A 16,677-nucleotide genomic window follows, 5' to 3' on the forward strand; every position below is an offset into this window, starting at 1 on the left:
CAAGCCAGTTCATCTGTGCACTGGTGTTTAATGAACAATAAAAAGCAAATAGCTGGCCAAAATTACAAATTTCATTTTCGGTAGTTAATTTTTGAAATCTTGATTTGCTTTCATGATAGGTTTATATTATACCTACCAACAGTAGGCTGATAATACAAAGCTACTTTTCTTGTTATCAGGAGACTTAAAATACTGCCTATTCTATTCACTATCTCTGGAAAATTTATATGCTAACTAAATAGAATGTTTTTTTATGGACTTTAGACTTCAGTCTGCTGGTAGGAAGAATTTCAGAGTATCTGATTTAAGCTGAGCAAACCAGTACTAACCCATACATTACTCTCAAATATATCTCACTGAGAAAGTGAGACACAAGAGGATTTTGTCTATCCTTTCAGAATGAGGACTGAGTCCTTGAGTCAATAGGAACTGCAAAGTAAAGAAGTAGAGAAGGCATTTTTTTTTTTAACCCAGATTAAAGCTTTAGTGAACAAAAGCTTACTCGATATATCAAAATAGCTTTGCTCATTACAGACAGGGTCTCACCAAGTTGCCAGGAATCAAGTCATTCTAGGCTTGTTATTGCCATTGGTAACTTAAGAGTTGAAATTCAAAGCTGTTGGGAATAACTACACAATAAAATCTCAGTCAGGGACCTGGAGCCAGAGAGTTATCTAAGCTCACATCAGTAAATCTTTGTTGTGATTTCATGTCTTTATTTTTGATTCTTCATTGTCAGGATTCAAGGAGGCTATAGTTAACATAGGTTTTTTGTTTGTTTGTTTTTTGTTTTTGAGATATATATATATATATATATATATATCTCCCAGCACTTACCTGTTTTATAGCAACAGGTTGAGGGATAAAGGGATAGTATAATCTTCATTTAATACTCGGCTGTGCTGAAGTATCAAACAGACAGGCTATTACTTTAGAAGAATGATTTAGGCATATAATACAGTAGTTCAAGGGCAATGTGAAAGAACCATTTTCATAAAGATACAGTTGCATATGTACATATACAATGTGACTAAGTAAAATATGTGAAGATGCTGAACCATTCACACTATTTTTTAAAGTTTAATTTTTAATTCTTAAAGAGTAGTGAATTTACAATGAGAAATGTATCTGATGGATTTTGAAATATAGGAACTATTTTTAAGCTTGGATGAGATTAAACATTAAAAAGTGAAATTACTTATCTCTTTCATGTAGTCTAAAATCTTTTGACCTAGGAAAATAAAACTAAGAAGAAATGTAAAAATAATTACTATAAAATATGTTCTAAATGCCATGTTTAATCTTTAGCTATTTCATAGTTGCCTTAGAGATACTTTTTTCTCCCTAAAGTAAAACATTTATACATTAAAAAATAGTTCAATTAGTCTAAATATTATATATATAGAGAGAAGAGGTAGCATAAATTATCTCAATTCCAGTTCATATCTGCTGTATATATTACCTGCATTGAAAGTGAAAGTGTTAGTTGTTCAGTCGTGTCCGACTCTGTGAGACTCAACTCCGTGGACTGTAGCCCACAAGGCTCCTTTGTCCATGTAATTCTCCAGGCAAGAATACTGGAGCGGGTTGCCATTTCCTTCTCCAAGGGATTTTCCCAATCCAGGGATCAAATCCTGGTCTCCTGCATTGCAGGCAGATTCTTTACTGTCTGAACCACCAGGGAAGCCCCATTAGCTGCATTATTGTACAACAAATTATCACAAATTTAGCAGCTTAAAATAATACACATTTACTATCTCATAGTTTTTGTGGGTCATAGGCTCAGATCAGGACTCCACAAAGCTTTAATTAAGGTTGTGACAGCAGGGTTAAATTCCCTTCAGGAGACTTGATGAGGAAAGGTTCCATTTACAAGCTCATGCGGGTGATCTGCATGACTGCCTTTGGTTGTGACTATATGACTGAGGGCCCAGGCCCTGGCTTTACCTCTTACTGACCACTGGCTGGTGGCTGCCTTCAGGTGCTAGAGGCTGCTCATTGTTTCCTCTGCCTCATGGCCCTCCTTTTAGTCAGTTTACAACATGGCTGTTTGCTTCTTCAAGGCCAGCAGAAGCAGCTCTCCATGTGACAAACCTTACATCTCTCTTGTGACATAATCACAAACTCGGTATCCCGAAAGCCTTGCCTTATTCCATTGGTTAAAGGTAAGTTACAGGTTCCTTCCATATTCAAGGGGAAAGGATAATGCAGGACCTCATACCAGGTGATGAGATCGGGGGTAGTTTTAGAATCTGTCTACCACACTGGATAAACTCTTGATGTATTTAATATATTCAGTCAGATAGCAAATTTCTCTATGTACTAAATAGGAATTTAAAAAAAATAAAGAATTTGAAGTGTCTAAACCATAAGAGTTTGTTTTCAATATGTTTGAAAACTTTATAGAACTTTTTATATATAAATAAATTTATATGTATATAAATTACACATTGTTTTACCACATGAAAATAATGATATTACTCTCACTAAGAGATAAACACTCAGATTAATTAGTTGATACAATTAAAAACAGAGCAATTGAGGAAACTATTTCCAAAAATATATAAGAAAAAGTAAAAATATGTCTCAATATAACTTTAACCTACATCCACCAGAGGTACTTAGGGATCACATGTTGTAGGACAGTGTTTGCTATGAGCTATACTTTTATATAAATTTCTAAAGACTGGGGACATTATTAGTATGCAAAATAAAATTTGATTCAGCTTTGTTTTGTCTTCTGACTTTAATAAAAAAAAAAATCCGAAGATAGATTACCAAGATAATATATTAGATTTCTTGAGCCTAAGACTTATTATTAAACACAGGTTTTAGATACAAGGCTTCCCTGGTAGCTCAGATGGTAAAGAATCAGCCTACAATGCAGGCGACCTAGGTTTGATTCCTGGGTCAGGAGGATCCCCTGGAGAAGGAAATGGCAACTCACTCTAGTATTATTGGCAGGAGAATCCTCATGGACAGAGAAGCCTGGTAGGTTATAGTCTATGGGGTCACAAAGAGTTGGACACAACTGAGAGACTAGCTTTCATGTGTGTGTGTGTATGTGTATACAGAGACAGAGAGAAGGATACATATATGTATACCTAGATAGATATAAAAAATATATATATAAACATATTAGTATTTATTTAAATATATTTTTAAATGTACTTATTTACATAAATGCACATATAAACACACACAGATACTTCATAGGTAAATGATGGAATTACTTTGGTCATTTAAAGCTTTCATCATTAGAATTTAGGTGATGGGGAAAAAAAAGTTTTATGAATCACCTTCACCACTGAGGACTTATGAAGGAATACTCAACATAGTATTTTGGTGGCTTTAAAATGGTCTCAGTTATCTACAATTCTAAAACCATCATTTTAAATTTTATACAAATTTCACAGTCCTCCTAGAGCCCTAGTTTCAGCAAATATTAGTTGGCACTTTGTATACCCCTCTAGATGCATTTATATACATTTTATCTTCAGATGAGCTAAGACAAAGTACCAATGTCTACCATAAATGACTTATATTTCTGGACATTTTTATTTATACTGTTTTTTCTTGACTCAATAATATATATTATAGCTCATTCCAAACAGCAGAATGTGGGGAGACAAGCTTGTCCCCCAAATTTGTAAATAAATTTATTCTGTCCTTCTCTGCCTCTTCCCTTCACCTCCAAAAGTAGTCATGGACAAGAGTGTTGAAGGAAACCTGCCATTCATTCAAAGCATAAAGTATATTTGCTAGGCTTTTCCAAACAAAACACCACAGACAGAGAGAACATGGAGCCTGAGCTATTTTGGAGCTGAGCAGGTTTCTTCTTCATGTGGCAGAGCAGACTGAAATGAGTTAAAAAGTATGGAAGGGAGGCTGGCATTTTGTTCGCTTGTACTTTACTAAGCAGTTCACTAACCCAGGCAGTCTCATCTTGTAGCTCCAACTGCCTCCTCTTGGAGCCACCACCAGCTCCTGGGTCTTAAAGGATGATGGGCAGTTGATTTATTCCTTTGCAATTATTCAGATCTCTCCAAAATGTATGGTCTTCCTTCAAATCCATATCCTGCTGGACTGAAGGATTTTACACATGCTTAATAGCTTCATGTAGAAGAGCTTCCCTAATTTCCATAGCAAGAGATTATCATGTCACATATTTTGGAACAAGGCCAAGTCCCACTCCAGACAAAAAATGATATGACAGGATAATTCTGCAGTTAATGGAAACAGGTAGAAATATGGAAGCAGGGATATTTTCCAAGACACATATGCCTTTGACATGCTCATGTCCATTTTTATACTGATTCATCCTTTAAGATAATTTAAGGGGCTAGAAAACAAACAAATTGTTTAAAAAAAAATACTAACACTGACAGCCTAAGAAGCAACATTTTTCTTCCTGATCTAGATAAAAACTGATACAAGTATGGCTATAGTAAGAGAGCTTAAATTACACTGAGAACAACTCTGCACCTTAAGTGTTAAGGTGTGAATATTGTTTGTAAGTTATTTGCCCACAAAGTCTCTTGCTCTAGCATGTTCGGCAAGCTATTAGATTTTAGAACAGTCAGAGATTGCTGCAATCTTAATTGAGTTTTTATCAACATTCTCTGTTAGTAACATCTTCCTAGGTTTCTCTCTATGTATACTGATAGGTGAAAATAAAAGAAATATAAAATCTAATCTACTAACATCATCGATTCCCTCTGTAATTCTCACACAATTCTGAATGAATTAATGAAAGATAATTCTGGGGAAGTTTCTACGGGACTTTCAAGCAATGAAATATGTAAATTCTGCAATACTTAATATTGAATTCATATGCAAAGTGAATGAATTAATCATTGCTCACTAATAACCACATTGCTAGATCCTGATCCCCACACTGCCCCCTCCAATATCTAAACTGCAACTCAACTTGTCTTCAATTACCCAACACTCCTGCTTATTTCAGGTCTGCACTATCCCCTCTTTTCTCCCATAATCCTAGAGAAGAAATGGTTCTCCCGTTTTGTGCTGTGATAAATGCCAGTTGTAGTTAATAAGAAATTATAAGCTCAGTAAATACACTTCAATGAAATCATAGTGAGTATCCAGTCTTCTGTATAGAGATATGTTTATTACACACTATATTTACATATTATTTCATTTTCAAAACTCCCATCTCTTAATCCAGAGATACTTTATCTGAAGAAGTGCTGCACATTTATTTGCTCAGTATTGAGTGCCAACAATGTGTTGGGCAAAGCCACTGGCAACATGGTAGTAACTAAGACTGGCATACAAAAAACATATAAATGAGCAGATATTCCTGAAAATGTGTCTGAGTCACAGAAAGAGGAAAAGAAAGGGAAGGGATATGGTAGACAAAGACACTGATGATATTGTCAGTTTGCTCAAGCCAGAATTCTTTATGTGAATAGTTAGAACAACTTGGACAATTTTTCAGTCAGTCACTTCTGCTGTTAGAGAGAAATGTTGGTCTGCTGCTGCTGCTGCTAAGTCGCTTCAGTCGTGTCCAACTCTGTGCAACCCCATAGATGGCAGCCCACCAGGCTCCGCCGTCCCTGGGATTCTCCAGGCAAGAACACTGGAGTGGGTTGCCATTTCCTTCTCCAATGTTGGCTCTAGTCATTAGTAATTGTAACTTGAAAACACAGATCAAGGGAAACAACTTTTATATTCAGAACAGATCTCTTAGTTTCAATCTGATCAAATAATTAATATAAACTTTTTTTCTACTGAAAACTAATAATTTGTTGAGTATTTTCTCAGTCTGTATACTTTTAAATAACCTCTAAATGACCTTCCCCCAAAAATAGGCACTTAGGAACCTCTCGTCAATTTTCAAAAATTAATGATTAACATGTCAGGCTTGATGAAGCACAAGCTGGAATCAAGGTGGCCAGGAGAAATAGCAATAACCTCAGATATTCAGATACCACCTTTATGGCAGAAAGCAAAGAATTAAAGAGCCTCTTAAAGAAAGAGAAAGAGGAGAGTGAAAAATCTGGCTTAAAAGTCAACATTCAAAGAACCAAGATCATGGCATCCAGTCCCATCACTTCATGTCAAACAGATGGGGAAACAATAGAAACAGTGACAGACTTTATTTTCTTGGGCTCCATAAATCACTGTAGATGGTGACTAAAGCCATGAAATTAAAAGATGCTTGCTCCTTGGAAGAAAAGCTATGATCAACCTAGACAGCATATTAAAAAGCAGAGACATTACTTTGCTGACAAAGGTTTATCTAGTCAAAGCTATGTTTTTTCCAGTAGTCATGTATGAGAGTGAGAGTCATGTGAGAGTTAGACCATAAAAAAGCTGAGCAATGAAGAACTGATGCTTTTGAACTGTGTTGTTGCAGAAGACTCTTGAGAGTCTCTTGGACTGCAAGGAGACCAAATAAGTCAATCCTAAAGAAAATCTGATGTTGAAGCTCCAATACTTTGGCCACTTGATGCGAAGAACTGACTCATTGGAAAAGACCTTGATGCTGGGAAAGATTGAAGGCAGGAGGAGAAGGGGAAGACAGAGGATGAGATGGTTGGATGGCATCACCGACTCAATGGACATAAGTTTGAGCAAGCTCTGGGAGTTGATGATGGACAGGGAAGCCTGGTGTGCTGCAGTCCATGGGGTCACAAAGAGTCAGACATGACTGAGCAACTGAACTGAACTGAACAGATCTGAATTCCCTTCACTGTCACTTTGGGGACCTCCTGTGACAAAAAGATCTGTGCACACTACTGAGTCATAATAAGTCTCAGATCATCATTCTTCATCTCAGAGGCATCACTGGTACTTTTTCCCTCACTTCACATACCTGAGAAAAATTTAATCTATTATCACAACTTAGGTGCATGATACAGAATCCAGTTTCTGCATAAGTTAATATATATTTGATCAGCATTTGTTCATTATTGGAAGAGGCTTATTAATATGGAAAAGTGGAAATGGCAACTCACTCCAGTATTCTTGCCTGGAGAATTCCATGGGCAGAGGAGCCTGACAGGCTACAGTTCATAGGGTAGCAAAGAATCAGACATGACTGAGTGACTAACACTATTGATATATATTCCACCAATTCCCCCTTCTGAAGGATAGAATACATAATGTATCATGTGATTCATATATTAAAATACATCATAATAAATCACACAATTTTATTAACTTTGTTGTTACCCAAATCTCTTGAATTGAGCCTAACATTTCCTACTCTAAATTTTACCCCCAACCAAGTCAAACAACCTAAAGAAAGATAATAAGTGTCAGCCCCAGAATGACAGTGAATATGTTTTGGGAACCTGTATTAATAAGGGACCCTAAAATGAGCATATGTATGAGAGTTGGTTTTCTTTTTACACTGTTAACAGAAATTAGATTTGTAATAATGTAAGTAGAATTTGAAATTTCAACCTAATTAAATCCTGAATCAAATATGTTATTTTTTCAAAATACAGGTCACTGTGTGAGAAGATAGATCTGATTAATGTAAACTGTGGTTGATCTTCTACCTTAATAATTTTTTTTTAATTCTAAGGACAATATAAAACTAGCCTGACCATTCCTAATAAAGTTATAACTTTGTAGTGTAAGGCAATAAGGAATAGAATATCAAAAAGGATCTGTAATAATAAGCAGGACCACTCCACTATGCACCTATAATTGTCAGTTTGAAAGCTATTTTTTTCTATAATTTTCCTCATAGGTGCTCCTTACCTTTTTTATAAGTGGAAATTCAGAAATACACTGGAACTGTCAAACATGAAAATATATACAGAATAATGCAACATAATCTTGGCAACATAAATCTGAACACTTTCTCCAGGGATTTGTTTCTAACAACATTTTCTTAATTTAAGTTTTATTTTTAATTTGAGGATAATTACTTTACAATATTGTAATGATTTCTGCCATACATTAACATGAGGCAGCCATAGGAATGCATATGTACCTTCGGTCTTAAACCTCCTCCCACCTCCCTCCTCATCATAACCCTCTATGTTGTCATAGAGCACCAGCTTTGGGTTCCCTACATCAAACAGCAAATTCCCACTGGCTATTTTACATATGATAATATATACATATTTCAATGATATTCTCTCAAGTCATCCCACCCTCTCCTTCCCACACTGTGACCTTAAGTTTGTTCTTTACATCTGCATCTCCTTTGCTGCCCTGCAAATAGGATCATCAGTATCATCTTTCTAGATTCCATATATATGCATTAATACATGGTATTTGTCTCATTGTGACTTACTCTCATAACATTTAACTTAATTAAATGAAATTATTATTATTATTATTATTTTTCCTGAGAAACACTTATGGGGAGGAAAAAAACATGCATAGATTGTCCAGGGATTCAAACATTGATGGAGTGTTTGATTTAATTGATTTCATGGAATATGCTAATTCTGAGATTCTTTAACTGTGCAGTTCTATTCTAACATTTGCTAGCTTGTCAATTTTTTTTTCTTCGAAACTGTGCATTCAGTAAGAATTCAGTGATAGCCACATGATTGAATTTCAAAAATTTATTTGTATGCTTAGAGTTTTCTCAGCAAAAAATAACTAATCTTGATAGTCCTATGAGTTGAAAGAAATGAACACAAGTTATTTTCAAAATGGTAGTTTCAAAAACCATGATCTCTTCAGAACAGGATGTTTTTTCAGTTTTAAAGAACGTCATCTCCAATGCTATCTGGCATTTATAAACATACTTTAGCAGACTCCAAATTGCTAAGGAAGCTTAACTATAAATCCTTTTCCAAGATTAAGTACATCTCCACAACTCTTAATTCATTAAGGCTGTCAGGTAGGTAACTAACGGAAATGAGGAAAATGTTTCGAGAGTATCAGTTATAAAATGTTTTCATGACACAATCCCAAATACCAATAATTGCATTCAGTAGAGGAGAATATGTTTCCTCTCTCAGATCTATGTATTCTCTCCCAATACCAAAATACCCCAAACAAACACAAATATATAATCAAAACTTAAAATAACTGATTTTTTCAGCCATCACTCTCCTTCCCCTCCTTAAAATCTTTCAAGAAGGTTATCCTTACCTCCCACTTACAGCTCAAATACTTGAGTGTGGATTCTATGACCAATGAGACATCTCACTGTCTCTCAGAGGGGCCATAGTCTTCAAGCTCCCCTTCCCTTGCCCTTTCAATACTTTTCAGAAACTTTCAAAATCTCTCTTACTAGAATCTATTCCCTTGAATTGGTAGAGAAAAAAAAAAAAAACACTCTCTTGGTTTTATCCTCTACCTGTGTCTGTTACTTTTTTGTCTCTTTTAGTGACTCTTCTTTCTCTAGTTTCTTTAAATTTTGAAAACAATTAGATTCTATCCTAGGCACTCCTGTCAATGTGTTAAAGCTCACCTCTCCTCAGAGGCTTCTGTTTCATTTCAGTAAATTCATTTACCAGTGAAGCAAATGAGCCCCAAGTTTTCATCTCTAGAGCAGAATACCATTCCCACATACCATCTGCTTGTTAGATATCGGGGTTGCCAGGTGGCACAGTGGTTTGGATTTGCCAAAAACTCAAAAGAAATGTGAAATTTCTCTTCCATTATACCTTAAAATTTTCATTGTGGTCCAGTGTTCTTCCTTTCCACAAAAGATAATTCTATTTACACATTTATTGAGCTGAAAAACTGAGAGTCACTCTTGATTCTCAATACTCTCTCACCTCACTTCAGATCAAACACACACGAGTTGTCAATTGTAACTCCTAGCTCAGTTCAGTTCAGTCGCTCAATTGTGTCCGACTCTATGCGACCCCATGGACTGTAGTACGCCAGGCTTCCCTGTCCAACACCAACTCCCAGAGCTTGTTCAACTCATGTCCATCTAGTCGGTGATACAATCCAACCATCTCATCCTCTGTTATCCCCTTCTCTTCCTGCCTTCAATCTTTCCCAACATCAGGGTCTTTTCCAATGAGTCGATTCTTCACATCAGGTGGCCAAAGAATTGGAGCTTCAGCTTCAGTATCAGTCCTTCCAATGAATATTCAGGACTGGTTTTCCTTAGGATTGACTGATTTGGTCTCCTTGCAGTCCAAGGGACTCTCAAGAGTCTTCTGCAACACCACAGTACAAAAGCATCAATTCTTCAGCACTCAGCTTTCCTTATAGTCCAATTAGGACATCCATACATGACTACTGGAAAAACCATAGCTTTGATTAGATGGACCTCTGTTGGCAAAGTAATGTCTCTGCCTTTTTGTTTTGTTTTGTTTTGCCATACGTTGACATGAATCCATCATGAGTATACATGTTTTCCCCTTCCAGAACCCCCCTTCCACCTCCTTCCCCATCCCATCCCTCCGGGTCATCCTGGTGCACCAGCCCCGAGCACCCTGTATCATGCATTGAACCTGGACTGGCAATGCTGTTTAGGTTGGTCATAACTTTTCTTCCAAGGAGCAAGTGTCTTTTAATTTCATGGCTGCAGTCACCACCTGCAGTGATTTTTGAGCCCAAGAAAATAAAGTCTGTCACTGTTTTTATTGTTTCCACATCGATTTGACATGAAGTGATGGGACTGGATGCCATGATCTTAGTATTCTGAATGTTGAGTTTTAAGCCAACTTTTTCACTCCCCTTTTCCATCTTCATCAAGAGGCTCTTAAGTGTCAATATGCAGCCTTAATAGTACTCCTTTCCCAATTTGTAACCAGTCTGCTCTTCCATATCCAGTTCTGTTGCTTCTTGACCTGAATACAGATTTCTCAGGAGGCAGGTCAGGTGCTCTGGCATTTTCATCTCTTTAAGAGTTTTCCAGTTTGTTGTGATCCACACAGTCAAAGGCTTTATCTTACTCAATAATGCAGAAGTAGATGTTTTTCTGGAACTCTCTTGCTTTTTTGATGATCCAGCAGATGTTGGCAATTTGATCTCTGGTTTCTCTGCCTTTTCTAAAGCCAGCTTGAACATCTGGAAGTTCATGTTTCACATATTGCTGAAGCCTGGCTTAAACAAATTTGAGCATTACTTTCCTAGCGTGTGAGATGAGTGCAATTGTGTGGTAGTTTGAGCATTCTTTGGCACTGCCTTTCTTTGGGATTGGAATGAAACTGACCTTTTCCAGTCCTGTGGCCACTGCTGAGTTTTCCAAATTTGCTGGCATATTGAGTGCATTGCTTTCACAGCACCATCTTTAAGGATTTGAAATAGCTCAACTGGAATCCCATCATCTCCACTAACTTAGTTCGTAGTGATGCTTCTTAAAGCCCACTTGACTTTGCATTTCAGGATGTCCGGCTCTAGGTGAGTGATCACACCACTGTGGTTATCTGGGCTGTGAAGATCTTTTTTGTACAGTTCTTCTGTGTATTCTTGCCACCTCTTCTTAAATATCTTCTGCTTCTATTAGGTCCATACCATTTCTGTCCTTTATTGCATCCATCTTTGCATGAAATGTTCCCTCAGTATCTCTAAGTTTCTTGAAGAGATCTCTCGTCTTTCCCATTCTGTTGTTTTCCTCTATTTCTTTGCACTGATCACTGAGGAAGGCTTTCTCATCTCTCCTTGCTATTCTTTGGAAGTCTGCATTCAAATGGGTATACCTTTCCTTTTGTTCTTTTCCTTTCACTTTTCTTTTCTCAGTTATTTGTATTTTTTATTCTCCCTCTCAGCTATGGTACACACTGGTACAGTTTCATGTTCCTCTGTGGATCTTTGCAAACCAATGCTCACTTTTATCCTAATAGATAACTTTGCATAGTAAATGCTTGCTTGTCTCTTTCATGAACTGCAAGCTCCTAGAGGCCAGAGACTACATGTTCCTCAGCATTATGTTCCTGGTCCTAAGGAAATGCCTAATAAATAGAAGATTATATATATATATATATATATATATATATGTGTGTGTGTGTGTGTGTGTGTGTGTGTGTGTGTGTGTATCACTTAAACAAACAGATATAGGAGCTAGTATTTAAATTTAGATCAGTCTCTTTCACAGCTCATACCTGCTAAATGCAGAAAAATTGGCAATGGCTATAACAAAAATCGAGTAGCTCATTTGAGGTTCTTCACGATGCTGCATAAGGACAAAAGATACAATTACTAAATCAGAAGCATTTCAAGGCATGTTATTGCTTGTTCAGGAAGCCACTGCTTACAGCATCAGAAGGCTTATAGAAGCTTTGTGTCAAAACACCAGCCATGTTTATGGAAATAATGTTATTTTGAAGAGAAATGAGAAACTCTGGTATTTTTCTGCTCTTTTTGTGAGCAGAAAAAAAAAATGTTTTTAACTCAACAACCTATTTGGTCATCCATAAGAAACTTTAAAAAGCCAAAGTAATTCACTTTTATTAGTCCAATTTTAATGAAATGAAAAATAAAAATAAAATATGCAAATAATTATAAATAAATTTGAATACCTTCCCACAGGGTAGACTTAAACAGATCTGCTTTAGGACCAATGCTGGAATAAAAAATAGGATCAGAAATACACAGCAAATATCTAGAGATATTCCTTATATTTTTACAGAAGGGAATCTTAAGTAATGATGTCCTTGCCTTTATATGGTTTTACTATAATCGAATGATAAAAAACATAGCAATTTGACAGTTCTGAGCTACCTTGACCTTATGGGTCCCTCCTCCTACTTCTTGAGATTCAGTGTTTCTCAAAGGAAGATCATACATTACTTTAACCGTAATATAAGTAAGTCAATCCTTCTGTGTATTATTCCAATTAACTTGTTCCCTCCTCTATAATTAACTGAAGGGAAGGCAACCTAACCCTTGACTATCCTCAGATGTTACCTTTGAACCAGCCTTTGTTGTGATCTACCTCATTAAAGCACTATTTAATATACTATTAAATTATATTAATGTCCTGTTAATATTTGGAATATATTAATTAATTAATAAAAAGATTAATATATTTTAAAGTTCCAGAAAGAAATTATCTAGGAATAAGATGTAACACAACTTTGCCATTTGAAAATACTCATAGTATACTACATTTGAAGAGTAGTCTTAGAGCTATAATGATAATGACAGAGTTACCATGCATAGAACAATTACCACGAATCCTTTTAAGTAAATTATCATCACCATTCTAAGAATGAAGAAACTGAGACTTAATGATGCTAAGGAAACTTCCTGGGATCAGATGGCCACTAAAAGCCACCATGTGATAATAACTCTTGCCTGTCTCCCTAACCCACATTCTTAAGCATCTCTGCCAACTGCTTCAATGTTAAAGAAATCTAAAGTGAGCATCCATTTGTCAAAAAGGGAAAAATAAATCCTGTGGTTTACCACATCAACTTCAACACTGCTGTCTTGGATCTTTACCAGGAGAATTCTGTCAGTAAAATTATAAATGAAATAATGCTATCAAAAGAGACTTTTGGCAGTTGCAATCAGTTCATTTGCATTCAGTCCATCTTAGAATGAATTACACAGTATGCATTTGAGATTACTATGAAGCACACATATATCACTATCACAATGTATTTTAATAAACATGCTTATCATCCCTTTTTCATACATGAAATGCTAAAGTTCCCAAGTGTTAAAACATCAATACAGTGATACTAACAACTGAAAGGTCTTTTCATTTTACCAGTCTTATTTATATCTATTACTAATATCACTGCCCATCTTGTATTCATATATATACATGGATGCATTAAAAGTATATAGTTCATCCTCTCTTGAATTATAGTTATTTATGTGCCTCAAAAGATGACAAACTCTACTAAGAAAAGGACCATGCTTCCTTCTTATTTGTATCATATTATTTCCTAGCATACAACTTAGTATATAGTTGCTACTCCAAAGTGTGGCTTATCAAAATCTTTAATTCACATCCCATAGTTCTTTTTCCTCTTCATTTTTTCATCTAGCCATCCATTCATGTAGTCTATATTATTTCTGTTTAATCTACATATCTATCATAATTAATTGATCAATATTTAACTTAAAAGTTAATATGTCAAAGTCTCCATTTAGAATGAAACATTTTTAAAGGAATGGTTTTTATTTGATTGGAAAGAGAATACAATTGATTGATTATTAGGATAGTCTCAGTAAAATGATTAATGATGACTAATTGTGGCAAATCAGTAATATCCACATCAGTTTCTCTCACCACAAATGTTTCTCTTACAATACATCTCTGGAGCTCTTTCTACTAAGTGAGAGAATGAAGGATCTCTCCCCTTGAATCTATGTAGGTTTGTTACTCTGACTCCAGTGGAAGGGATGCTCTATGAGTTCTGAAACTGTTAGGGGAAGCACACTGACTGAAATAGCCCACTCTGACCAGGCTCTCTAGTAACCATATGAATGAGTTGTTTTATGACAGGAGGTCCTGGTAAGGAATAAGAAATTAATAAGCCACCATCAACCGGAAGAGTTCAGGAAAGGTCAAAAGGAGACATCATGTGTCCATCCACCTCCCAGAATCCCTCTTGCTAGCATCCATCTTGGCTGAGCGATGCGTGCACCACCAGGAAGGACTCTGAGTCAGAATGATTGGCCAAAGACAACCTGGAAACTAATCCCATCAACATAAAACCCAAGACTGTGAGCCACGTGGCAGAGCAGTTCTCCTGGATTCCCTTACCCTGCTGCCCTCTGGGTGCCCTCTTCCAATAAAGTATCTTGCTTTGTCTCCTTGGACAATTTGTTTCCAAATGTTACACAAGAGCCCACTCTTGGGGCCCTGGAGGGGTCCCCCTTCCTACAAAAAAAATAGGTGATAAAAGGCTATACAAATTCACTTGAGACACTTACTTAGAATTCTGAACAGCTCTGTAAGCAACCTGCTACTGTTGATCTGTGAGGAAGCCCAAATTACGCCAGGAAAACAGACTGTATGAAGAGTCTGAAATTACTTGAAGAAAAATATACAGGTGGAAATCTCACTTGCTGCATTCTTCCAGTATTTTATCTCTATCTGCCATCTGACTACCACTGCTGGGAGACCTTGAACCAAAACTTCCAGGTGACAACTTCCCAAATTCCTTTATTCACAGAAACCATGAGAGAGAACTATTTGCTTTATTGTTGCTTTAAGCCCATATGTTTTCAGGTGATTTGTTACACTAGAGTGACTAGAGCCCTGCATTTTAATCTATAAATTCTTTCAGAACAGTATATAGGGACACAATTAAATACCTGCATGTACTAAAAAAAAAAAAAATCTTCCTTGATGGTTTGACCATATCCATTTCATCTAGGATATGCAATATCATTGATATTACATTTCAGAAATTCACAATAAGAAACACAATAAGAAATAACAACTTTTAAAATTGCATATGCAAAAAATATTCAATTATTCAATTAGTGTAATGTATCTCCCTTGATCTGTTATTAATGTTCAATCATGTTCAATTAGTTTAAATTTAAAAAAATTTTAATTTTACAAGTGATAGCTGAATTTCATTTAAAATAATTTATTGAAAACAATCAAAGCTTATATATTCTTTTGGTTTATAAGACTTAAATGTCTATGATTTTAGAACATGTTTTATTAATGTTCAATAATAATCAGAATTCATAAAATAAAGGTTTTATAAAAAATATTTGTTTATATTTCTTAGTTTCACTATTATTTTCCTGAATTTTTTACTCTTAGTACAGCATACAATAATATGGAATAAAAGTCATAGATATTAAGAAGACTATATACCATCGGATAACTCTCCTAAGACATTTCCTCCTGCACAACAGAGGAATCACCTCCCTTTATTGTGTGAATTGTAAGTTCAGTACGGCACATGCTGTGTGACTAAGATCAGTTTTTCTTTTTCTTCACAGAGAAGGAAATACTACAAGTTTTTCTAGAATGCTTATATTATTGTCCTTATTCTATGCCTTTGTAATGCAAATGAATGCCCTGGTGGCTCAGATGGTAAAGAATCCACCTGCAATGTGGGAGACCTGGGTTTGATCCCTGGGTTGGGAAGATCCCCTGGAGAAGGGAAAGGCTACCCACTCCAGTATTCTGGCCTGAGAATCCCAAGAACTATATAGTCCATGGGGTCACAAAGAGTCTGACAGGACTGAGCAACTTTCACTTTCTTTCACAACCTTGTGAGAAAGCATAAGTTTTCCTCAAAATTTTTCAGTGATGGCAAAGAAATCATCACCAAGGCCTATGATTGTGCTAAATTTGTGAAAAGTTTTGCTAACTTCTCCACAGAAATTATTCCAACAGGGATAGGGAAAATAATCTTATCAGGGCGAGTGAAATTTACTCAATGGATCCATCTGATGCAATGAGAGGTGTGACAGTTCCAAAGTAAAAATGTTCCTAAACATCCATTCACATTCTGAAACTCATTTTGGCTTTTCCAAAGCTACTTTTTCCAATCACCATGTCCTTCATGAAATGATTAACTCATTGGCCTGAAGAAAAGTTTTGTTTCTTAGAGTATATTGACATTCTCGTTGCAACCATATGTACTCCACACCCATGTTCTCACTCACTCTTTTTTTTTTTTTTACGGTTTTATTTTTTTTTATTTTTTTATTTTTTAATAAATTTATTTATTTTAGTTGGGGGCTAATTACTTTACAATATTGTAATAGTTTTTGCCATACATTGACATGAATCAGCCATGGGTTTACATGTGTTCCCCGTCCTGGACCCCCCACCCACCTCCCTCCCCA

The 16,677-nt window shown here is 35.9% G+C and overlaps 1 long non-coding RNA gene across 1 annotated transcript in view; it reads right to left on the minus strand.

Moving 5' to 3' along the window:
- LOC145539672 (uncharacterized) overlaps positions 1-16,677 on the minus strand; it is an 870,498-nt gene that overhangs the window by 91,471 nt on the left and 762,350 nt on the right. The gene's annotated exons all lie outside the window — the stretch shown is intronic.

This window comes from Giraffa tippelskirchi, chromosome 2, assembly GCF_054371585.1.
Source record: "Giraffa tippelskirchi isolate mGirTip1 chromosome 2, T2T-mGirTip1v1.2.pri, whole genome shotgun sequence".
NCBI lineage: Eukaryota > Metazoa > Chordata > Mammalia > Artiodactyla > Giraffidae > Giraffa > Giraffa tippelskirchi.